Below are 24,725 nucleotides of genomic sequence, written 5' to 3' on the forward strand. Positions count from 1 at the left end.
CTTGAAATGTTTGAATATCGACTAATTTTATCAGCTGCTACAGTCTGAAATTGATCGAACATGCAATCAAGATGGGTTGATAATTACTGGCAACTGGAATGCAAAAGTTGGAAGCAAGGAAGAAGGATCAGTAGTTGCAAAATATGGCTTTGGTGATAGAAACAATGCCAGAGATCGAATGATAGAATTTTGCAAGACCAATGACTTCTTCATTGCAAATACCTTCTTTCACCAACATAAACGGCAAGTATACACATTTTTTTTTTTTTTTACACATGGACCTCGCCAGGTGGAACACGCAGAAATCAAGTTGACTACATCTGTGGAAAGAGATGATGGAAAAGCTCAATATCATCATTCAGAACAAGGCCAGGGGACAACTGTGGAACAGACCATTAATTGCTCATATGCAAGTTCAAGCTGAAACTGAAGAAAATCAGAGCAAGTCTGCAAGAGCCAAAATATGATGTTGAGTATATCCCACCTGAGTTTAGAGACCGTCTGAAAGATAGATTTGACACATTGAACACTAGTGACCAAAGACCAGATGAGTTGTGGAATGACATCAAGGACATCATCCATGAAGAAAGCAAGAGGTCACTGAAAAGACAGGAAAGAAAGAAAAGACCAAGATGGATGTCAGAGGAGACTCTGAAACTTGCTCTTGAGCGTCGAGCAGCTAAAGCAAAAGGAAGAATTCATGAAGTAAAAGAACTGAAGATTTCAAAGGGCCTCTCGAGAAGACAAAGTGAAGTATTATAATGACATGTGCAAACAGCTGGAGATGGAAAACCAAAAGGGAAGAACATGCTCAACGTTTCTCAAGCTGAAAGAACTGAAGAAAAAATTCAAGCCTCGAGTTGCAACGGTGAAGGAGTCCATGGAAGAAATATTAAAAGATGCAGGAAGCATCAAAAGAAGATGGAAGGATTACACAGGGTCATTATACCAAAAAGAATTTTCGATATTGAATCACCTTATGTGCGTGCAAAAGCTGGACAGTGAATAAGGAAGAGGATAGAAGAATTTATACAGTTGAATTATGGTGTTGGAGAAAAATATTGAATATACCATGGACTGCCAGAAGAATGAATGAATCTCTTTTGGAAGAAGTACAGACAAAATGCTTCTTAGAAGCAAGGGTGGCAAGACTTCATCTCATGTATTTTGGATATGCAATCAGGAGAGACTACTCCCTGGAAAAGGGCATCATGCTTGGGAAAGTAGGGGTCAGTGAAAAAGAGGAAGACCAGACAACTCATCTGGTCTTTGGTCACTAGTGTTCAATGTGTCAAATCTATCTTTCAGACGGTCTCTAAATGAGAGGAATTGACACAGCGGCTGCAACAACTGCAACAATGGGCTCAAACATAGCAATGATTTTGAGGATGGCCAAGACTGGGTGGTGTTTTGTTCTCTTGTACATGTGGATCTCTAAGAGTTAGGACAGACTCCAGGGCACCTAGCAACAAATAGTTTCTGTTGGTGTGTGCCATTGAGTTGATTCTGACTCATAGCAACCTTACAGGACAGGGTGGAATTGCCATATACAGTTTCCTAGGCCGTAATAATTACAGGAGCAGATTGCTGGGTCTTTTCTCCCACTGAGCCTCAAGTGGGTTCAAACCACTGACCTTTCGTTTAGCAGCCCAGTGCTTAGCCAGTTCGTTACCGGGGCTCCTTAAAAAAGGCTATACCACCCATTGCCATTGAGTCAATTCCGATTCATAGGAACCCTATAATGACCCTATGAAAAAGGCTATAAAAAAAAAATAAATAAGTAGAGCTTTAATTAACATTTCCCTAAAGGGTCAGTGTTTCTTATCTTGACACATTCTCAACAGTTTTTTTCTTCCAAGATAAAGCACTTTTGTAATCCACATAAACTTGGAAGAGGGAGAGCATCATCATATTTTATTAAACCCATTGATTACATTAATCCTAGATTAAGTCCAATTAAACTACTCCTCTGCTCAAGACTCTCCTGTGGCTTCCCATCTCATTCATAGTGAATGTCAGTGTCGTCAGAGTGACCGTCTGCAGATCCTTTATATTCTGGTCTGCAAAACTCCATACACATATCGTCCCTTCGGCCATGAAGAAACTTTTTGGCATAAAAGTAATATTTTCTACCTCCACTGGGTACTGGTGCTTGGTTGGTTACATGGATTTCAATTTGAAAAGAATTTTCAAAAGCTCACTGATCTATAGACCTTAAATGTGCACATTTTGTTATACAAATATTATTCTTAATAAAGTTGCATAGACAGAATACAGAAGAAGAAAGAAAAAAGGAGGAACACACCAAGCTTAAATACAATTTATTTGGCCTTTCCAATGAACTGTAAAAAAAACCCTTTTTTATTCAGTAATTCTTGAATATAAAGAAAAGGGGTTGATATCAACATATAAATAAACATTGTAGATAATTTGGAAATTATAAGAAAGTATAAAAACAAAATTAAAATCACACAGTGATAACAATAATTGAAATTTGGTGTATATTCACTTTGATTTTTTTTGGTGCATTTATTTGATATAACTGCAATTTATAAGTCTATATTCTGCTCCTTTCTTCTTAATTTTAGGATTTTTATACCATTCACAATAGCAGAGGAGCACAGCTGTGGAAGATAGAATTCTCAGAACTTGCGACAGCTCTACAAAATGGAGTGCAGATTATAATGTGACAACAGACTATTCATGAGTGACTCTTCTCAGATGGCAGCCACTGGCTAACTTCAGATATTACTGGGAAGCATTGTAGGCACCCACCAATCCACAGCAATATGAAGTTCAGACTTGGGTCTAACAGAAATTTTTTCCTGCAGTTGGCTTGGAGAGAGTCTCATTTCTTGGCTTTTTCTCAGCAAGTTAACCCCCAAACCTTTTGTTATCACAATTTTGCAAGTTAGAACCACCTGCTGCAAACAGCCAATTCTTGAGACAAGGGTGAGGTGGGTAACAAGAGCTTTATTATATATCGATATATGGAGACAGAAGGGAATGATCTCCTCCTAAACTTGCTGTCTCCAGAAACTGGAGGGCAGCTGGGGTTTTATAGGGAAAAGGGGACATGGGTTTTAGGAACTTGTGGAATGCTCATTCTCTTTCTGTGTGGTTTCGGTCGTCATGTCTCAAACATGTTGATCTATTCCTGTCACTATTCCATCAGCCCAGGGGGTGACTGGCACCATCCTGGTGAGCATCGTCCTGTTTGACAGACTTAGATCAATGTCACTTGTTTTTCCATGGTCCTAGGGAAAACACTGGTTAACTTTTAACTTTTAGAGGCGCTAACAGAAAAATCATACTTGGAGACAGAGACATGCTAGTGAAGGAAAAAATGGTGCAGGTCTTGTTCAAGATATGGCTGAGCAGCCCGTTCCACTTTGAGCTGTTATTAGGGAATAGGAGGAAGTCCTGCTACTGTCAGGTATAAAAAAAACAAAAAATGCCAAGAACACCTACATTCACTCTTTTGCTCTCTATACTCAATTGCCATAATGGTATGCCCATACTATTTTCAGTTATGACATAATATCCTATTGAATACAACCACACACTGGCAAAATAAATTTACCTCAGAATCTAGCTATTATTATTATACAGTTTAATTTTTGTCAAAAGTGTTTCTAAAATTTCTAAAAGCAAATGCTTACATAATTCCTCAAGGCATTTTGCTTAAGAATAATTTCTTTGGACATTATATAAACACATAATTAAACTGTTTAAAAGAAATTGAATGTTGATGCAGTGTTCTGATTATGTTTGTTTTACTAGAAAAATTCATCCTGCTTAGGATATAAACCAGAGAAGTGCCAGGGGTGACTGTTCAGTTGATGCATATAAAAGATATAATTATTGATTCACCAATTGCCCCTTGGGTTTCTAGTGATTAATTATGCGTAATTAGTCATTGATTAGTTGAAAACATCACATTTACGTTTTCTGAGAAGAGTAGGGAAAGGAAGAAAATGCCACCAAAAAAAAAAAGATCAAGAAATAGAGTTTTGAAATTCTTACACTCATGGAATAAAATCCCATCCATCCATCCATTCATTCATTCATTCATTCATTCATTCATTTATTTATTTATTATCCAAGTATCTAAAAGTCGCTTTCCTAAGGCAGTACTTCAATCTAACATGGTATATCAACATACTTCTGTAAAATTGGGAGTCACATCTTTTAGAATGAGTATTCCCAATGACATGTGTCAGACTCTATTCTACAAGGAGAAAAAAAAAAAAAAAATCCAAGAGAAAAAAAAAAGCTCTGCCACCAGGAAGCTTCTCCCCCATGAGATTTTTGTAAAATCTCACTTGATTAGTAGCTAGTAACAGAGCTGGAATGAGAACCCAGGTCTTCAGTTTCTGATTTCAGTACTTTTTCTAGGTCCATTTTAGGATCATATGATCAAGCCTAAAATTAGCTCACAGGACACTTTTAAAAGGTGGGGATACAGAAATCCCAGTAAACAAGTCATTAAAACAATCACTCTACCATATTTCTCTTTCTCTTCTTTTAATTATTAAACAACTGGTCTTTAATTCAATTTTTAAAGGTTTACCCCACAATAACAAAGGAGTAACATATCTCTTAAAGTCATCTGGTTTTAATAGCCAAAATTCATTGATAAATATGTTGGTAAATTGTGTATAATTTTCTATATACCCACACAGCTTAGGATAACGTTTCTATCTACATCCCAGTTTTAATAAATATTTGTTGATGAATCAATTTTTTGTTTATTACACTGTTAGAACGATATGAGATGTATAAAAATGAAACTAATTGGACATTTAGGCAATTGAGTAATGGTTTTGCATCTAATTAGATGTATGGCCATAGGAATATTTCTTCAATGTTTTGAACCTCAATTTATTTATATGTAAAATGAGGAGATGTACCCAATCTCTTTCTCAAAGGTCACTATGCATATGAATCAATCTGGGAATCTTGCTAAAAAGCATATTCTGAGGCCCTTTTTCTTGGAAACTCTGATTCTCTAGGTCTTGGATGGAACCCAAAACCAAAACCAAACCTGTTGCTATTGAATCAATTCCAGCTCATTGTGATCCTACAGGACAGAGCAGAACTGTCCCATACAGTTTCCAAGGGGCACCTGGTGGATTCAAACTGCAGTCCTCTTGGTTAGCAGCAGAAGCAGTTAACCACTACACCACCAGGGTTTCTGGATGGAGACCAGTGTCTGCAAATTAAATAAGCACCTTAGGTGATGCTCTCTTAGAAGGTCTGCAGACAATGGCTAGAAAAAGTGAAATAGTTGCTCTCTGAAAGTCTTTTCTTACTCTACAATGCTGATTTTAAATTCATGGGTGGAAAAAAATGAGAATGAATAAGTGATCTAAATATAATGAAAACTTCTTTGCAATTCTCTTATTTAACTTTTAAATATCGATCATGTATAAGTACATCTCAATTTTTTTTATATACATTGTGGTTGAAAAAGTAAACTTTTAAATGTTCTATTCTTTGTGTTCTGAAAGTTATGCAAGTGCTTGATAATCCTAATTAATCTGCTTTATGTTTTGTAATATAATGAGTGCTACATAAATATTGAATATTAGGTGGTGCAGGTGGTTTGCTGGACTTCATCAATCTATTGTTTACCATTTCAAGTTTCTTAGCTAAAGGATTTTGAACTGTCACCAAAAGAAATCAGCATTTTTTTTTTGCTCACTTAAATGAATAAAAAAGCCTCAAAGTTCTTTCAAGTGTCCCATAATAAATCTTCTCTGGTTTTCTAAGAAATTACATCTAATTGATGCATTGAAGTATCTCGGAGTTTACTAATTTTAAAAAGATACGGAGGTCAAGTAACTTGTGTTGAACACTTCCGTGGTTTCATTGTGCCCTGGCTACCATGCCAGATCTCATTTAAAAAGCATCAATTAGAAGTCCCTTTAGATTCTTCTTTTGATAATATTTGGAAATGAAATCTTAGAAAACACGAATATCTACTGGTATATAAAATAACAGTCTCTAGTATTCTGTCACTACTTTCACTCTTCCTATCCTGACTTCTTTCCCCATTATTCATTGTAACGGTTTAAATTGAGTTTGTATTAAATTTAATCTAAGGACACTAAAGCCATGGAAGCAGCAGTTAAGAAATCAAATGATGCATTGCATTGGACAAATCTGTAGCAAAAGACCTCCTTAAAATCTTAAAACCTAAAGATGTCACTTTAACGCTAAAGGTGTGCTTGACCTAAGCCACAGTATTTTCATACACCTCCTGTTCATGCAAAAGCTGGACAAGGAAAAGGAAAGACTGAAGAAAAATTGATGCATTTGAATTGTGGTGTTGGCAAAAAATATTGAACATAGCATGGGCTGCCAGAAGAACAAACAAATTGGCTTTGGAGGAAGTACACACAGAATGCTCAGGAGCAAGGGTGGAGAGACTTGTCTCACATCATCAGGAGGGACTAATCACTAAAGAAGGGCATCATGCTTGGTAAAGTAGAAAGTCAGCAGAAAAAAAGGGAGACCCTTAATGAAGCGGATTGACATAGTGGCTGCAAAAACTGGCCCAAACGTATAAATTGTAAGGATGTTGCAGGACTGGAGAATATTTTGTTCTGTTATACATAAGGTCCCTATGAGTCAACGCAGACTAGAAGGCACCTAACGACAACAGCAACAACAACAACAAAGGATACTAAAGTACTTAAGAGACTAAGAATTTTCCTAGAATATTGAGAAAATACAGTGCTTTTCACAGCTCTTTAATCATAGTAAGATTATTGACTCATAGTCTGGAAAGACCGCCTTGGTATATTCACTTGAATAACCAGTTTTGATCTCTGGTGTCTTTTATAACAGAAGCACCCTGTGTGAAAGTATCAGTTCTAGAATCAGATTGCTTGTGTTCAGTTCTCGGTTCCATCACTGTATTTCTTTGTCCACTTGGGTGGGTTATTTGAATTCTCTTTGATTCAGTTTCCTCATCAATGCATAGGATATGATCTTATTAGTACATACCTCTTAAGGTTCTCTGAGTATTAAATTAGTGTGTATAAAACTTTGCCTGACACAGCACTCTATAAATTGTAGCTAATGTTTTTAAGGTATTCAAAAAAAAAAAAAATTTTTTTTTTTAAGGTAAGCAAAATCATAGTTTGTTGTGCTACAAGTTTTAATAATTCACTATGTAATTAGAGCTCAGTTTATTATTTGTAAGTTGAATATAGGGTTTTGGATATCTTTCGAAGTGCAGGTTACAGTTAAATTGGTAATTACAGAGGGTTGCTACAGGTATTTGAACTGTGAGAAGCATTCTATTATCAGTTCTATTCTGGTGTTTCAATGCCAGCTGCAATCCTTCTAAAAGATTTGAAGTCAGCCTTTATTTTAAAAGTGCTTTAAACATTTCACTGAAATAATTTAATGTATTGGGATTAATGGAACTCTCATGAAACAGTAGAATAAATGAGCTGTTAAGAATATGGAAAGAAATAGAGAGTAGTGAATTTAAAGTGCCCTCTTCAACTTTTCTCAGACATTATAAATGTAACCATTAATATGGAGTTTCCTGCTAAAGTTCAGTATACTTGAAAGGTCTTTTTTTTTTGTTGTTCTTTTCTTTTATGATCTAGAAATGGTGATTACAATATGTTGAAAGAATAAGCTTTAGTTTTTCATATATATGAAAGCACTCTCAAATTATAACTGAGACAAATTTTCCTGTAGCTCTATATTACCTATTTAATATAAGAAAAAAAAAATAACTAGCATGCATAACTGGTGTAGAAGTGTCAGTAAATGTTAGAATGAATTTTGGAAGAATTTCCTTATGTAATTAATAAGTATAGATTAGATTACTTTGGAAGAATATAATACATTAGAACTTTACCTCATAATAATAACTGTCACTTATTGAATATACTCCATATATGAGACTACATATTAAATAGCTTATAATTTAATCTTACTTAATATTTCAATAACAGGTGCTGAATTGTCTTATAAAGCTGGCAGCAGGGCCAAACCCTTCTAAATTCTCCTTAGTCTAAAGGATTCAAGTCTACTTTTGGTTCTGGCATAGAATCTAAAATGAGAAATCTTGACTGAGACATGGAAAGCAGTAGAGAGAGACCATTATTCTCCAGAGGTAGTTGCACCTGGGCAGGTGTGAGGTTTGACACAGCTTTCAGATGAAATTCTTGAGAAGAACCTGCATCAATGCCACAGGCTGAGACCATCTGGAGGAACTTTCTAGAGACATTAAATTTTCTGTGGCTTTGGACTAAGCTTTTGCTAACCACCTAATTCTATGAGGCTGACTATCACTGGTGGCCAAGCTTCCCTGTCATTCTTTCAGAACTCCCAATAATTGTTTAAGACCTGTATTAAAACCCTTTCAACTACGAATACATAAAATGGTTTCTGTTTTCCTGACTGAAACTTGATTAAAATTGATAAAGTAGTTATCATCATCCTCTTGTAACAATCAGGAATGTTAAATTGAAAGAGGTTGGTTAACATGTCCAAAATCATACAGCTAATAAATACATGACTACACAGAGATAGGACTCTAATTCATAGATGATTTTGTCCAGTGAAAAGCAACACATCTGTCTTTAAATTTTCTGGGGTTGGTTCTAATAGGAGTGTGTCTTCTATTGTCATTGTTGTTGTGTGCCATCAAGATGATTCTGACTCGTAGCAACCCTATATGTCTTATGCTAAATTCCTCTATCTTGTATCTATCATTGAACACAAAGTGAGGGAAAAAATGTATGTGTGTTAGCCACATATACTAATATAAGTTACATCCTGGATAAGTGATTCAATACCTAATAGATGGGCAGCTTAATAAAAGGAGAACTTTGTTATGCAAACTTAACATATTCTTAGTTTTGTGATCCAAGCTTCCCTAGATTTAACTGACCTTAAAAACCTAGGTTCTTATAGAACCTATTGGCACTAATACATAAGGGCCCTTTCATCACATAACAACCAGTGCAGAGGTCTCTGGTACCAGAAACACCAAGATTAAGAACTTTGCACACATGAAGATAAAGACCAGGGGCTTAATTTCTTCAGGAAGGTGACACAATTAATGTGTGTCCTAAAGAAGAGAAGAGCCAAAGAAGTTTTATGGAAGAGGGCAAGTGAGACTTGACAAACTGGCCCTCAATTCAAAAGTTCTGGGAGATCTCCAAGGCTCAATTCCATTGTTTCCTCTTCTTGGAAACTTCTCTGGGTAAGTCCTTCTGGTGAACCCATCTTCTCTCTCAGGCTGAGTTCAAATCCCTCCTCTGGGTCAGTTATCACCCGATGCATGTCTTTATCACAAATCTTTCAAATATTCTTGCTTTTAAATAGATGAGCAGGAACAATATTTTCATTTTGGATAAGCAATGTTGTAGATGCTCAATAATGTCAATGGTAATAATGATGATGATAACATTATACAACTTCCCATTCAAAGTTTTGAAGAATTATTCCACAGGCAACACAGAGAAAACTGCCACTAGGACTGATACACTCAATATTCAGAGCTGAAAGATTTAGACCTTATAGTAAAAAGGTCACCTCCTAATTTCTGGGTGAGCTTTTTTCTGGAGAGGTACTGCCACATAGGCACTAGTGGCTCCCATGCCATCCATTGATACAGCAGGGACGCAGGAAGCAGTTTTGGAGTAAAAAGAATAAAGAGCAGTATCAACAATACAAAATGAATGGAAAGGCAAGCCAGAGATACTGAGTGACCTCTCTGAGCCAACTTAGTGTTGCAAGACTTACCCTAGTGGCTCAGGAGAGTGAAAGAACTGTGAGGGACTTGAGACTTGGATATAGACAAGTCCGTCAGCGCCATGTGGTAGATATGGAGTACAGGGAATTTGAAGTTGAGATTCAAACCAGACAGACTTGATTTCCCAAGGACAAGTGTGGGATGGTGTCTTAGTTATCTAGTGCCGCTATAACAGAAATTCCGTAAAAGGAATGGCTTTAACAAACAGAAGTTTATTTTCTCACGGTAAAGTAGGCTAAAAGTCCAAATTCAGGGTATCACTTCAGGGGAAGGTTTTCTTTCTCCTTTGGCCTTCTTATCAATCTTACCCCAAACTAGGAGCTTCTCTGGGCAGGGACCCCAGGCCCAAAGGATGTTCTTCGATTCCAGCACTGCTTTCTTGGTGGTATGAGGTCTCCTCTCTATGCTAGCTTCCTTTTCCTTTTATCTCTTGAGAGAGAAAAGCTGGCTCAGGCCACAACCCAGGGAAACTCCCTTTACATTGGATCAGGGATATGACCTGGTAAGGGTGTTACAATCCCACTCTAATCCTCTTTAACATAAAATTACAATCACAAAATGAAGGACAACCACAGAATACTGGGAATCATGGCCTAACCAAGTTGATACACACATTTTGGGGGGACATAATTCAATTCATGACAGATGGGAAACAAAGTCTACTGTGTATGTATTTCTTATCTTTTGGACTTGTTTCATACTGAATTTTTTTTAGTAACAACTTTATTGTGCTATAATTCATAAACCATACAATTCACCTATTTAAAGTGTAAAATTCAATGTTTTTAGTACATTCACAGAGTTGTACAACCAACACCTCTATCAATTTTAGAACATTTTTACCACCCCTTAAAAATACTCTATACCCATTAGCCACCACTCTTCTCCCCTCCCCACACCCTAACCTCCAAGCCTAAATAAACATTAATATTCTTTCTGTCCCTGTATTTTTGAATGTTCTGAATATTTCATATAAGAATTATATAATATATGATTTTTTGTGACCGACTTCTTTCACTTACTTAATGTTTTCAAGTTTCATCCATATCATGTATCGTATATATCATTACTTCACTCCTTTTATTTTCAAATAGTATTCCACGTTACTGATGCAACTTATTTTATTTATCTGTTCATCTGTTGATGGGCATTTGAAATGTTTCCATTGTTTGGATATTGTGAATAGAATTGTTAGGAACATGAGTGTACTTGTTTGAGTATTTGTTTTCAATTATTTCAGGTGTGTAACTGGCAGTAAAATTGCTGGGTTATACGGTAATTGTTTTGAGGAACTGACAAATTTTTTCCAAAGTGACTGCATTATTTTACATTCCATCAACAGCATATGAAGTTTCCAATTTCTCCACATTCTCATCAACACTTGATATTATCTGACTTTTTGATTATAGCCATCCTAGTGTCAAGTGACATCTCAATATGGTTTTGAGTTATATTTCCTTGATGACTAATGAAGTCAAGAATCTTTTCCTATGTTTATTGGACATTTGTGTATCTTCTTATTCAAATTCTTTGTCCATTTTTTTAAATTGGATTGTCATTTTATGACTGAGTTGTAAGAAATCTTTATATATATATTCTAGATATAAGTCCCTCATCAGATGTATGATTTGCAAATATTTACTCCATTCTATGGCTTATCTTTATAATGTCCTTTGCAGCACAAAGGTTTTAATATTGATAAAGTCTAGTTTATCAATATTAAATCACCTTTTTCTTTTGGTGATTGTTTTTGTGATGCCATATCTAAGAAACCATTACCTTTTCACAGGTCACATGTATTTAGGCTTACATATATATTTTTGCTAACTATAAGGTTTTACTCCTAACATTTAGCTCTTTCATCCATTTTAAGTTAATTTTTGTAGTTCTCCTAGAAACATTTGTTGAAAAGACTATTATTTCCCCTACTGAATTTTCTTGGCCTCTTTGTCTGAAATCAATTGACCATAAATGAGATCGATTATTTCTGGACTCTCAATTCTATTCCACAGATCTGTAGGTCTAATCTTATGCCAGGGCCAAACTGCCTTGATTACTGTAGCTTTTAAATATGTTTTGAAATTGGGAAGTTTGAGTCCTACAACTTTGTTCTTTTTCCAGGCTGATTTGGCTGTTCAATGTTTCTTGAATTTCCATATTAATTGTGGGATCAGCTTGTCAACTTCTTTGAAGAAACTTTGAATTTTGATAGAGATTATGTTGAATCTTTAAATCATTGTGGTCACTATTGCCATTTTTATAATATCTAAGTTTTTTAACACATGGACATGGATTCTTTCCATTTATTTAGATCTTTCATTCTTCCAACAATATTTTACAGTTTTCAGATGTGAATGTGAATTTTAGAAATTCAGATGCCAGCACATCTGAATTGGATGGCTTCAGATCTAAATTAAAACTTTATTCTGGATTAAATTAAAATTTTCATTTTTATACTTCTAAAGAAACCATTCAGCCTTTTGCATAAGTTTTACTGCTTAACAAACACAGAAGACAGGAGTCAGAACTTCTAATCTGGAAAAAGAATTGTCTGGTGACTGTTAAGAACATTTACTCAGCTGACCCCAGAGAAAGTGCTTTGTTCAGCAGGAGGTTAGAGAATAGGGTTGATAATGTCAAAAGAAGTTAGAGCCTATAAATCACTTTATAGCCAAGGTAGGTCTATATCAAGCCTTACTTTCACATCCTGACTTTCAAATTAATTTTCAGTCATTACAATTTTTCCACTGTATTCCCACTTGTTCTTTGTAAATATGTAACTAGCTAGAGAGTAAGTTTGTTAAAACAAGGAAACAGATTACAGCCATAAAAGTCTTGATTGTCTTTAACATAAAAAGTGCAGAGATTCAAGCTTTAATTTATGTAAATAGACTTACTATCTTAACTGCTTTCAAGGAATTTACTGTGAATGCCCTGGTCCTAACTCACTTCCTCTTTGCAGGATGAGTGATTTTTACATTTCAAAAGACTTCAGATTTAGAGCTGATTTAATCTTCACTCTTCCCTAATTAATGTTCGACTTTAGATTTCAAGGACTAGGTTTGATTCAGCCTGCAATCCATCTCTACAAATCCCACATCAAAATGTTTATATGTCTTATTTTAGAAATACTATCTTAGTCAAATTGTGTCAGGAATAAGAGATTCGTGTTAGGCTAGAAATTAATGTCAAGAAAGTTTGTAGTTTGATGACCCCTTGTAAATTTCTCTTTCCTTCCCCATAAACTCTTTAATTTGAAACCATTTGCATTTGTTTACTATGTCAGTTAAATATTCCACTGTTCTGCCTGCAAAGAGGCCTGTTTGAATATCACATGTTTCTTAATTTTGCAAAATGAAATTATTCCTCCAATAAAATTTTTACTTTAATTTCTATTGGAGCATTGATCCAGTGTTTACACTAAAAGTATAAGTTTTACACTTGTTTTGTTAAATTTAATTGTAAATATTTATATTTTGATATTATTGAAAATGAAATCGTTTTCTTAATTTCAGTTTCAGGTCATCTATTGCAAGTGTATGCAAATATAACTGAATTTTGTATCCTAACCTCATATCCTGCAGTGTTTCTGAGTCTATTAGTTCTAACAGTTTTTAGTGAATTCCTAAGAATTTTCTATATACAATGTTGTATCACCTGCAGATAGAGATTATTTCATTTTCTAATTTCCAATCTGCATGTTTTATTTCATCTTCTTGCCTAATTTCCCTGACTAGAGCCCCCAGAATAATGGTGAATAGCAGTCTTTGACAATACTCTGGGGCATAAATTGCTCTACCATCTGATCCGATTAAATTTGGGCCCTTGTGCAGAGGTAGTTTCTGAGGTAAGTTTTTGAGGTTTGTTCTGATCCTGGAAGAACTCTTTTTAGCTGTCCATTTCCCTGGTTTTCTCTGGTAAACTAGCTGCCCATGGTTTAACTTCTTGCTCTACTATTCTACCAACCAATCAACAACCAACCCACTGTCGTTGAGTTGATTCCAACTCATAGAGACCCTATAGGACAGCGTAGAACTCCCCCATAGGGCTTCCAAGGAGCACCTGGAGGATTCAAACTGCTGACCTTTGGTTAGCAGCTGTAGCTCTTAACCACTAGCCACCAGAGTTTCCACTATACTACCAAAAAAAAAAAAAAAACCAGCCTCCTCTCAATTGCTTATCAACAAAACCTCCATCGTCTTTGAGAGTAAATGATCTTAGACTTTAACTCCCCACACTCTGTTCCAAATTGAATTCCATTCATCAATTTTTAATTTTATTTTTGTTTGATATAGCTGAGAATTATTTGCTTAACCAAGTTCATGAAATTGTCCTCCTATGTTTTGTTCTGGAAGATTTATAGTTACAGCTCTTAAATTTAGGTCTTTGATCCATTTTTAATTTATTGTATGTCATGATGTGCAACTGCAAGTTCCATTTTATTCTATTTATTTTTGAGTAAATTTACTTATTTGAGTGAGGATGTATTATTTTTCCATCACCATTTGTTGAAAAAAACTATCATATCCCCACCGAAGTCCCTAGGGAACGCCACGGTGTAGAGTGTTAACACACTTGACTGCTAACCAAAAAAAAAAAAAAAAAAAGAGATGTTTAAATCAACCCAGGGGCTCCTCAGAAGAAAGGCCTGGAATCTACTTCCAAAAAATCTTCCAATAAAACCCTGTGATCATAGTTCTAGTCTGCGGAGTCATCACGAGTCAGAGTCAACTCCACAGCAACTTTTTTTTTTTTTCTATCCCCATTAAATTTTCTTGGCACCTTAGTCAAAAGTCAGTTGACTACAAAAATAAAGTTTTTTTTTTTTTTTTTCTGAAATTTTAATTCTCTTCCGTTAATCTACATGTGTTTCCTCGTGGCAATACCACATGGTATTGGCTACTATAACTTTATAGTTTTTCCTTTTATCATTTATTATATCTTGGATATCATCTTAAGTTAATTTTCATGCTTTTAAATAGCCAAGAGAGTCTTTTTAATATTTTCATTATAATAAATAGAATGATACATTATATTTTTTGTGCTAGCTCCTTAAGAGTTAAGGTATTCTCATATTTTCTTTTAAAAGTTTTATTGTTTTGATTTTTATACTTATTCTATAATTCATCTAGATTGTTTTGTAGTATGAATTACAGGTACAATGATTTTCATATAAATATCTAAATGTCCATGTATCATTACTTGAAAAGACTAATGTAGATTTTCATTGCTTTAGAGTGCAACCTTTGTTATAAATCTATTTATTTAGCCCTTTCTTAATTCTTTGGTCAAATTTTTATAGTTTTATTTGTTCAAGTCATGAACATCTTTTTTAAAGTTATTTCTAGGTACTCGATATTTTTCATAGTAGTGTAATTTGTATCTTTCATTTTATGGTTTATTTCTGAATATTGGATTAAAAAAAAAAACAGAAAAACAAACTTACTAAAACCAAAGCCAAACCCACTGCCGTTGAGTCAGTCCCGACTCATATCGACTCTAAACCACTAAACCCACTGCCATCGAGTTGATTCCGACTCATAGCGACCCTTTGGACAGAGTAGAACTGCCTCATAGAGTTTCCAAGGAGCATCTGACAGACTCGAACTGCCAACCTCTTGGTTAGCAGCCACAGTACTTAACCGCTATGCCACCAGGGTTTCCATAGCTACTCTATAGAACTCTAATTCTAAAGCTTAATATTTAGGTTTTATTGTATTTTCAAACATGCACAAACTTATCATTTATGAACATTTAGAGATTTTTTGTCCTTATTTCCAATTACCATGCTTTTAATTTTGTTATTGCTTTACAGCATTCTCCAATATGAATAGAAGCAGTAATTTTATATTCTATATCCTTTTTTTAATATTTTCTATCCTGATTATATATAGAAAGATTTCAATGTTTCACTTTCAATATTTTTTTTCTGATCTCTATTTTTTCAATCTTTGTTTTATAAATATTCTTTATCAAATTAATTTATTGTTGTTGTTAGTTGCCATGAGACTCTGACTCATGGCAACCCCATGCTTTGAAGAGTAGAACTGTGCTCTGTAGGGTTTTCAGGACTGTGATCTTTCAGAAGCAGATCACTGGGTGTGTCTTCCAAAGTATTTGAATGATCAACATTTTGGTTAGTAGTACAGGTCTTAACCATTCGTGCCTTAAAATTAAACAGTTTCCTTCTATTCTTATAGGAGCCCTGGTGGTGTAGTGGTTAAGGGCTTGTCTGTTAGCCAAAAGGTTGGCAGTTCAAATCCACCAGCTGCTCCTTGGAAACCCTAGAGGGCAGTTGTGCTCTGTCCTATGTGGTGTCTGTGAGTCAGAATTGACTGAATGGCAACAAGTTTTATTCTTATGGTGGCATGAATAAAATAAAATAAACTTTTTCTAGCCATATTGAAAGCCATATAATTTTCCTTCTTTAGTCTATTAACATGATGAAAAAAAAAATTTTTTTTCTATTAACATGATGAAGCATGTGACAATTGACTTATTCAAGGATTGACTTGATAACATTGTCAAATCTATCTACATATTGATGGTTATATTTGCTAATATTTTATTTAGAGTTTTACATATAGTATTTCTTAGTTTAATTTGCCTGTAGTTTCCATTGCTCACACTGTCCTTGTCAGCTTTAGTATCAAGATCATATTGATACATAAAGTGAGCTGAGGAGTGTATCCTCTTTCTATCCTCTGGAGGAATGTATTTATGATTTGAGGTATATTGTTCTCTTTAAGAAGTTGGTAGCGCTTCCTAGTGAAGACAACTGGTTATGGCGTTTACACTGTGCTAAGGTATATGTTTACTAATTTGATTTCTTTATCAAGTATAAGATTATATAGGTTTTCTATATTGCTTGTGTGTTTTCATGTGTGATGTTTAAGAACATCATCAATTTTATTTAGTGTTTCACTTTAATTGGAATAACCGTATTTTCTTAATGGTTCTGGAACTCATATTCTAAAGGACCATAGCTTTGAAAAGTTTCCTTACATTGAAAATAAATGTGTACCATTGTCAATGGAAAAAGGAAGTCATAAAAATAGGGAACGCAGAAACATTGCCTCAAAAGTTGTTTCATGGAATAGAGGGCATCTTTAGCACCTCCTAAAACTTATTTCTCCTACGCCCAAGTATATGAAAATGATGTTTTCTGTTTGTTTATTTATTTTTTGTTTTGTTTTTTATTTTGGCTCAATTCTATTAGCACTCTCTTTTAAGATATGAAATGAACAGAGGTAGTGGGAGTAATAATGAATTTCTATGACTTGCATTTAGCCGTTATGCCTGTGTTTGCTTCACTGATTTTAAGTAATTTAAATGTATATAAAGCAGAATGTATAGCTGACATGGATCTAAAGTTCCTTTTAGGAAACTGGCAGAGGAATCCTTATTGAATTTAAGAATTCATGGAGAATAGAGAAAGTACTATATTCTGAAAGCTGAAAATAACCTATTCAGGTTGAATTAATTTCACTGATTATTGGACTAGTTTCCTTAAACTAATATGAAATATTAAATAGCAAATCTGGGTGATTCCTTTAAAAATATGGCTTTTTTTTTTTTTGCTATATGAGTAAGACATATTTATTAAAAAACACATGGAAAATAAATTCACAAAAGTCTGTAAAAGAAGAAATGATCATTGTCATTGTCAAAAATCAGAAGCCGATGCTACTCACATTTTGATATATTTTCTTTCGGTCCAAGTCATGTAAGGTGTGTGTGTGTGTCCTTGTACATACATACATATATATATATGTAAATGTATATACATATACACATAACCAATATATATAACCAATAACCAAAGGCCTCTGAGTCGATTCTGACTCATGGTGACCCCATATGCATCAGAGTAGAACTGTGCTCCACAGGTTTTCAGTGGCTGATTTTTCTAAAGTGGATTGTCAGGCCTTTATTTTGAGGTGCCTCTAGGTGGACTAGAACCTCAACCTTACGGTTAGCAGTGGAGTACATTAACAGTTTGCATCACCCAGGGACTCCGTGTGTGTGTATATGTATGTGTATGGGTGAGTATTAACCACATAAAATTTCAAATCCTGACTTCATCTGTTTACATGATTTTGCTAAATCTGTCATTGAACTATTTAGAAAATGTTAACATGTTTCTTTAGTTAGGCCATAATATATAACATTGAAGTGTATTTCTTGCTCATGTATAAGTGTATATATATATATAGATACGTATATATGTGCATTCACAACTTTGTCGGTATTTCTGAATATTCCCTTTAGATTTTGTCATTCCTTTTCCCTTCACTGCGCAGGAAGTTGTGCCTTCTTTTTATATTCTATAAATTACACTATGTGAAGAGAAACTACTGGGACAAATCTTGTGTTTCACTCAATATGGTTTGTACTAAAAGGTTGTACTAAGTTCCACTCCCACCAGAAATATCTAAAGGTCAAAATTGCATTGCCCTCTTATCAGAATGTTGTTGTTAGATACCAGTGAGTCGGTCCCAATGCTCGGCAACACTATGTACAACAGAACTAAACACTGCTCAGTCCTGCACCATCCTCACAATTGTTGCGATGCTTGAGCCCATTGTTGCAACCACTGCGTTGATCCAACTTGTTGAAGATTTTCCTCTGTTTTGAAGACCGGCTACTTTACAAAGCACAACGTCCTTCTCCAGGGACTAGTCCCTCCTGATAACATGTCCAAAATAAGGGAGATGAAGTCTTGCCATCCTTGCTTCTAAGGAACATTCTGGTTGTTCATTCTTCTGGCAGTCCATAGTATATTCCCTATTCTTCTCCAAAACTGTAACTCAGAGGAATCAATTCTTTGGTCTTCCTTATTCATTGTCCAACTTTTCCATGCATATGAGGTGATTGAAAACACCATGGCTTAGGTCAAGTACTTAAAGTGACATCTTTGCTTTTTCAACACTTTAAAGAGGTCTTTTTTGCAGCAGGAGCAGCAGATTTGCCCAATGCAATGATATCTTGACTGTTGCTTCTACAAGCACTGATTGCAGATCCAAGTAAAATGAAATCCTTGACAACTTCAATATTTTCTCCATTTATCATGATGTTGCTTATTGGTCCAGTTGTCAGAATTTTTGTTTTCTTTATATTAATATGTAGGCTGTAGTCTTGGATCTTCATCCGAAAGTGCTTCAAGTCCTCTTCACTTTCAGCAAGCAAGGTTGTGTCATCTGTATATTGTAGGTTGCTAATGAGTCTTCCTCCAGTCCTGATGCCCCATTCTTCATATAGTCCAGCGTCTCAGATTATTTGTTCAGTATAGAGATTGATTAAGTATGGTGAAAGATACAACCCTGACACACACCTTTCTTGACTTAAACCAAACAGTATTCTCTTGTTCTGTTCAAAGGACTACCTCTTGGTCCAGGTCCAGGTTCCTCATGAGCACAATTAATTGTTCTGGAATTCTCATTCTTGACAATGTTATCCATAATTTGTCATTATTCACATAGTGGAATGTCTCTGCACAGTCAAGAAAACACAGGTAAACATCTTTCTGGTATTACCTGCTTTCAGTCTAGATCCACCTGACATGAAAAATGATATCTCTGGTTCCACATCCTCTTCTGAACCTGGCTTGAATTTTGGCAGTTCCAGGTCAATGTACTGCTGCAAGCACTTTTGAATGATCTTCAGCAAAATTTTACTTGTGTGTGATAATAATGATATTGCTTGATGATATCCACATCCTGTTGAATCACTTTTCTTTGGAATGGACACAAATACTGATCTTTTTCAGTCAATTGTCCAGGTAGCTGTCTTACAAATCTTGGCATAGATGAATGAACACTTCCTCTGCTGCAGCTGTTTGTTGAAGCATATCAGTTGGTATTCTGTCAATTTCTGGAGCCTTGTTTTTCACCAATGCCTTCAGTGCAGCTTGGACTTCTTCCTTAGGTACCATTGATTTTTGATCATATGCTATCTCCTTAAAGTTTGAAAGTCAGCCAATTCTTTTTGGTACAGTGACTCTGTATACTCTTTGTATCTTTTGAAGCTTCCTGCATCATTCATTATTTTCCCCATAGAATCTTTCAATACTGCAATTGGAGGCTTGAATTTTCTCTTCAGTTCTTTCAGCTTGAGAAATGCCAAATGTGTTCTTCACTTTTGGTTTTCTAACTCCAGGTCTTCACACATTTCATTATGATATTTTACTTTTGTCTTCTCGAGTTTCCCTTTGAAATCTTCTGTTCAGCTCTTTTACTCGATCATTTTTTCCTTTCACTTTAGCTACTTTTACAAAGCAAGTTTCAGAGTCTCGTCTGACATCCATTTTGGTCTTTTCTTTCTTTCCTGTGTTTCTGATGACCTCTTGCTTTCTTCATGTATGATATCTTTTATGTCATTCCACAACTCATCTGGTGTTCAGTCATTTGTGTTCAGTGTATCAAATCTGTTCTTGGGATGGTATCTAAATTCATGCGGGATATACTCAAGGTAGTATTTTTGTTCTCATGTACTTGCTGTAATTTTCTTCAGCTTCATCTTGAACTTGCATAGGAGCAATTGATGGTCTATTCTGCAGTCAGCCCTTTGCCTTCTTCTGACTGATGAGATTGAGCTTCTCCATCATCTCTTCCCACAGATGTAGTTGATTTGAATCCTGTGCATCCCATCTGGTGAGGTCTACAAGTATAGTAGCCATTCGTCGTGTTGATAAAGGTATTTGCAATGAAGTCATCGTTCTTGCAAAAATTCTAACATAGGATCTCTGGCGTCTTATCTATCACCAATCCTCTTTCTTTGTTTCCAACTTTAGCATTCCAAATACCTTAAAGTATCAATGCATTTGTTTGCATGACTGATCAATTTCAGACTGTAGAAGCTGGTAAAAATCATCCTATTTTTTATCTTTGGCCTTAGTGGTTGGTGCATAAATTCAAATAATAGTCATATTAACTGGTCTTCCTTGTAGGTGCATGGATATTATCCTACCACTGATAGCATTGTACTTCAGGAAAGATCTTGATATGTTCTTCTTGACGATGACTGTAGCACTATTCCTCTTCAATTTGTCATTCCTGGCATAGTAGACCATATGATTGCACCATTCAAAATGGCCAATACCAGCCCGTTTTAGCTCACTAACACCCAGGTTATGGATGTTTATGCATTCCATTTCATTTTTGATGATTTCTAATTTTCCTAGGCTCATTCTTTGTACACTCCATGTTCCTATTGCCTCAGGGAAAGATAACTTTCAGTGAAGTCAGTGAGAAGCCTATGCATACTATGCCGACCATGCTACCCAATTTTAATCTGGATTTCTAGACTGACAGCCTTTTTTTTTTTTTTAGAAAAACATGTATTTCCTTGGTGGTCAAAACCAGGATGTGAAACCACATGCCCGAAGGGGTCTTAACCAAGTGACTATCTGCACCCCTGAAAATAACTGGACTCAGGAAGAGTGCTGTCTTTGTACTGTTGCCAACAAGATATTTTTGCAAGACTGGCAAAGAAAATACATGCAAGTATCTTGTGACCAGGATCTAAGCATCCTGTGAAACTATCTGTAATCACTAACTAGACTATTACCAATCAGTAATGAATCAGAGTGGGATTATTACAATATTCATTGATTTTCTTGTAATTGCCCTTCCTATGGTTTGGTTCTTCTTTTTACTCCTTAAGAATACTAGTATACAAAACTGCCCTGGGACTACCTGTTCACATTTTCAACGGACTATGTAGTTCCCTAATTACAATTGTTTTAAGCCCTTAATAAACCTCTCTGTTTTAACTAAAAATGCCATTCAAGTTTTTCTCTATAACATTATCGCGTCAGTGACGTGGAATCCAAAGGCAATTTGCCTGCTAAATGACCCCAGAAGGGGACTGTGGAACATCAGAGCCAACACGAGCCCTTTGCATGCTCAGTTCACTTTCCCAGCTCTTGGGAGTCATCTCCAGGTAAAACCTCTTGGTCCAAGGACCTCCATCCACCCTCTTTGCATTTGAAGTCCTCTGAGGTTTGGTAATAGTCTTTTTTTTTTTCTCGAAAAAGCTCTTTTTATTTTATGCTTTATGTAGGCAGTATAGGTGTAGTAGATCTTTAAGAGAAAGAAATACTTCAGTAGAACTGGAGATGTTTCACATAGGCAAAGAAAGGAATGAAAACAAGAAAAAAGAAAGAAAAGAGATAAAAGGATTAGGAAAAGTGTATATAATGCCATGTTATTTTTAAGTGTCTTTCTACTGATTGTTGTTGTGTGCCATCCAGTCAGTTCCAGCTCAGAGTGTGACAAAGTAGAACTGCTCCATAAGGTTTCCTAGGTTTTCCGTAACCTTTACCGGAGCAGATCACCAGGTCTTCTCTCCTGTGGGGTCGCTGATGGGTTCCAACTGTTGACCCCTCAGTTGGCAGCCAAACCCTTTAACCACTGTGCAACCAGGGCTTATCCTCCACTGACTAGCAGACCACATTTTCGCAAATCTGTTTTCCTTCACTTTTTTTTTTTAATAACTTTTATTAAGCTTCAAGTGAACGTTTACAAATCCAATCAGTCTGTCACATATAAGTTTACATACATCTCACTCCCTACTCCCACTTGCTCTCCCCCTCTTGAGTCAGCCCTTTCAGTCTCTCCTTTCTTGACAATTTTGCCGGCTTCCCTCTCTCTCTATCCTCCCATCCCCCCTCCAGACAAGAGTTGCCAACACAATCTCAAGTGTCCACCTGATGTAATTAGCTCACTCTTCATCAGCGTCTCTCTCCCACCCGCTGACCAGTCCCTTTCATGTCTGATGAGTTGTCTTCGGGGATGGTTCCTGTCCTGGGCCAACAGAAGGTCTGGGGAGCATGGCCGCCGGGATTCCTCTAGTCTCAGACCATTAAGTTTGGTCTTTTTATGAGAATTTGGGGTCTGTATCCCACTGATCTCCTGCTCCCTCAGGGGTCCTCTGCTGTGCTCCCTGTCAGGGCAGTCATCGATTGTGGCCGGGCACCAACTAGTTCTTCTGGTCTCAGGATGATGTAGGTCTCTGGTTCATGTGGCCCTTTCTGTCTCTTGGGCTCTTAGTTGTCGTGTGGCCTTGGTGTTCTTCATTTTCCTTTGCTCCAGGTGGGTTGAGACCAATTGATGCATCTTAGATGGCCGCTTGTTAGCATTTAAGACCCCAGACGCCACATTTCAAAGTGGGATGCAGAATGATTTCATAATAGAATTATTTTGCCAATTGACTTAAAAGTCCCTGCAAACAATGTTCCCCAGACCCCCGCCCTTGCTCCGCTGACCTTTGAAGCATTCATTTTATCCCGGAAACTTCTTTGCTTTTGGTCCAGTCCAGTTGAGCTGACCTTCCATGTATTGAGTATTGTCTTTCCCTTCACCTAAAGCAGTTCTTATCTACTGATTAATCAATAAAAAACCCTCTCCCACCCTCCCTCCCTCCCCCCCTCGTAACCACAAAAGTATGTGTTCTTCTCAGGTTTACTATTTCTCAAGATCTTATAATAGTGGTTTTATACAATATTTGTCCTTTTGCCTCTGACTCATTTCGCTCAGCATAATGCCTTCCAGGTTCCTCCATGTTATGAAATGTTTCAGAGATTCGTCACTGTTCTTTATCGATGCGTAGTATTCCATTGTGTGAATATACCACAATTTATTTACCATTTCATCTGTTGACGGACATCTTGGTTGCTTCCAGCTTTTTGCTATTGTAAACAGAGCTGCAATAAACATAGGTGTGCATATATCTGTTTGTGTGAAGGCTCTTGTATCTCTAGGGTATATTCCTAGGAGTGGGATTTCTGGGTTGTATGGTAGTTCTATTTCTAACTGTTTAAGATAATGCCAGATAGATTTCCAAAGTGGTTGTACCATTTTACATTCCCACCAGCAGTGTATGAGAGTTCCAATCTCTCCGCAGCCTCTCCAACATTTATTATTTTGTGTTTTTTGGATTAATGCCAGCCTTGCTGGTGTGAGATGGAATCTCATCGTAGTTTTAATTTGCATTTCTCTAATGGCTAATGATCGGGAGCATTTTCTCATGTATCTGTTGGCTGCCTGAATATCTTCTTTAGTGAAATGTGTGTTCATATTCTTTGCCCACTTCTTGATTGGGTTGTTTGTCTTTTTGTGGTTGAGTTTTGACAGAATCATGTAGATTTTAGAGATCAGGCGCTGGTCTGAGATGTCATAGCTGAAAATTCTTTCCCAATCTGTAGGTGGTCTTTTTACTCTTTTGGAGAAGTCTTTAGATGAGCATAGGTGTTTGATTTTTAGGAGCTCCCAGTTATTGGGTTTCTCTTCATCATTTTTGGTAATGTTTTGTATTCTGTTTATACCTTGTATTAGGGCTCCTAGGGTTGTCCCAATTTTTTCTTCCATGATCTTTATCGTTTTAGTCTTTATGTTTAGGTCTTTGATCCACTTGGAGTTAGTTTTTGTGCATGGTGTGAGGTATGGGTCCTGTTTCATTTTTTTGGAAATGGATATCCAGTTATGCCAGCACCATTTGTTTAAAAGGCTATCTTTTCCCCAATTAATTGACACTGGTCCTTTGTCAAATATCAGCTGCTCATACGTGGATGGATCTATGTCTGGGTTCTCAATTCTGTTCCATTGGTCTATGTGCCTACTGTTGTACCAGTACCAGGCTATTTTGACTACTGTGGCTGTATAATAGGTTCTGAAGTCAGGTAACGTTAGGCCTCCCATTTTCTTCTTCTTTTTCAGTAGTGCTTTGCTTATCTGGGGCTTCTTTCCCTTCCATATGAAATTGGTGATTTGTTTCTCTATCCCCTTAAAATATGACATTGGTATTTGGATCGGAAGTGCATTAAATGTATAGATGGCTTTTGGTAGAATAGACATTTTTACTATGTTAAGTCTTCCTATCCATGAGCAAGGTATGTTTTTCCACTTAAGTATGTCCTTTTGAATTTCTTGTAGTA

The sequence above is a fragment of the Loxodonta africana genome, chromosome 16 (genome assembly GCF_030014295.1).
Source record: "Loxodonta africana isolate mLoxAfr1 chromosome 16, mLoxAfr1.hap2, whole genome shotgun sequence".
NCBI classification, from domain to species: Eukaryota; Metazoa; Chordata; class Mammalia; order Proboscidea; family Elephantidae; genus Loxodonta; species Loxodonta africana.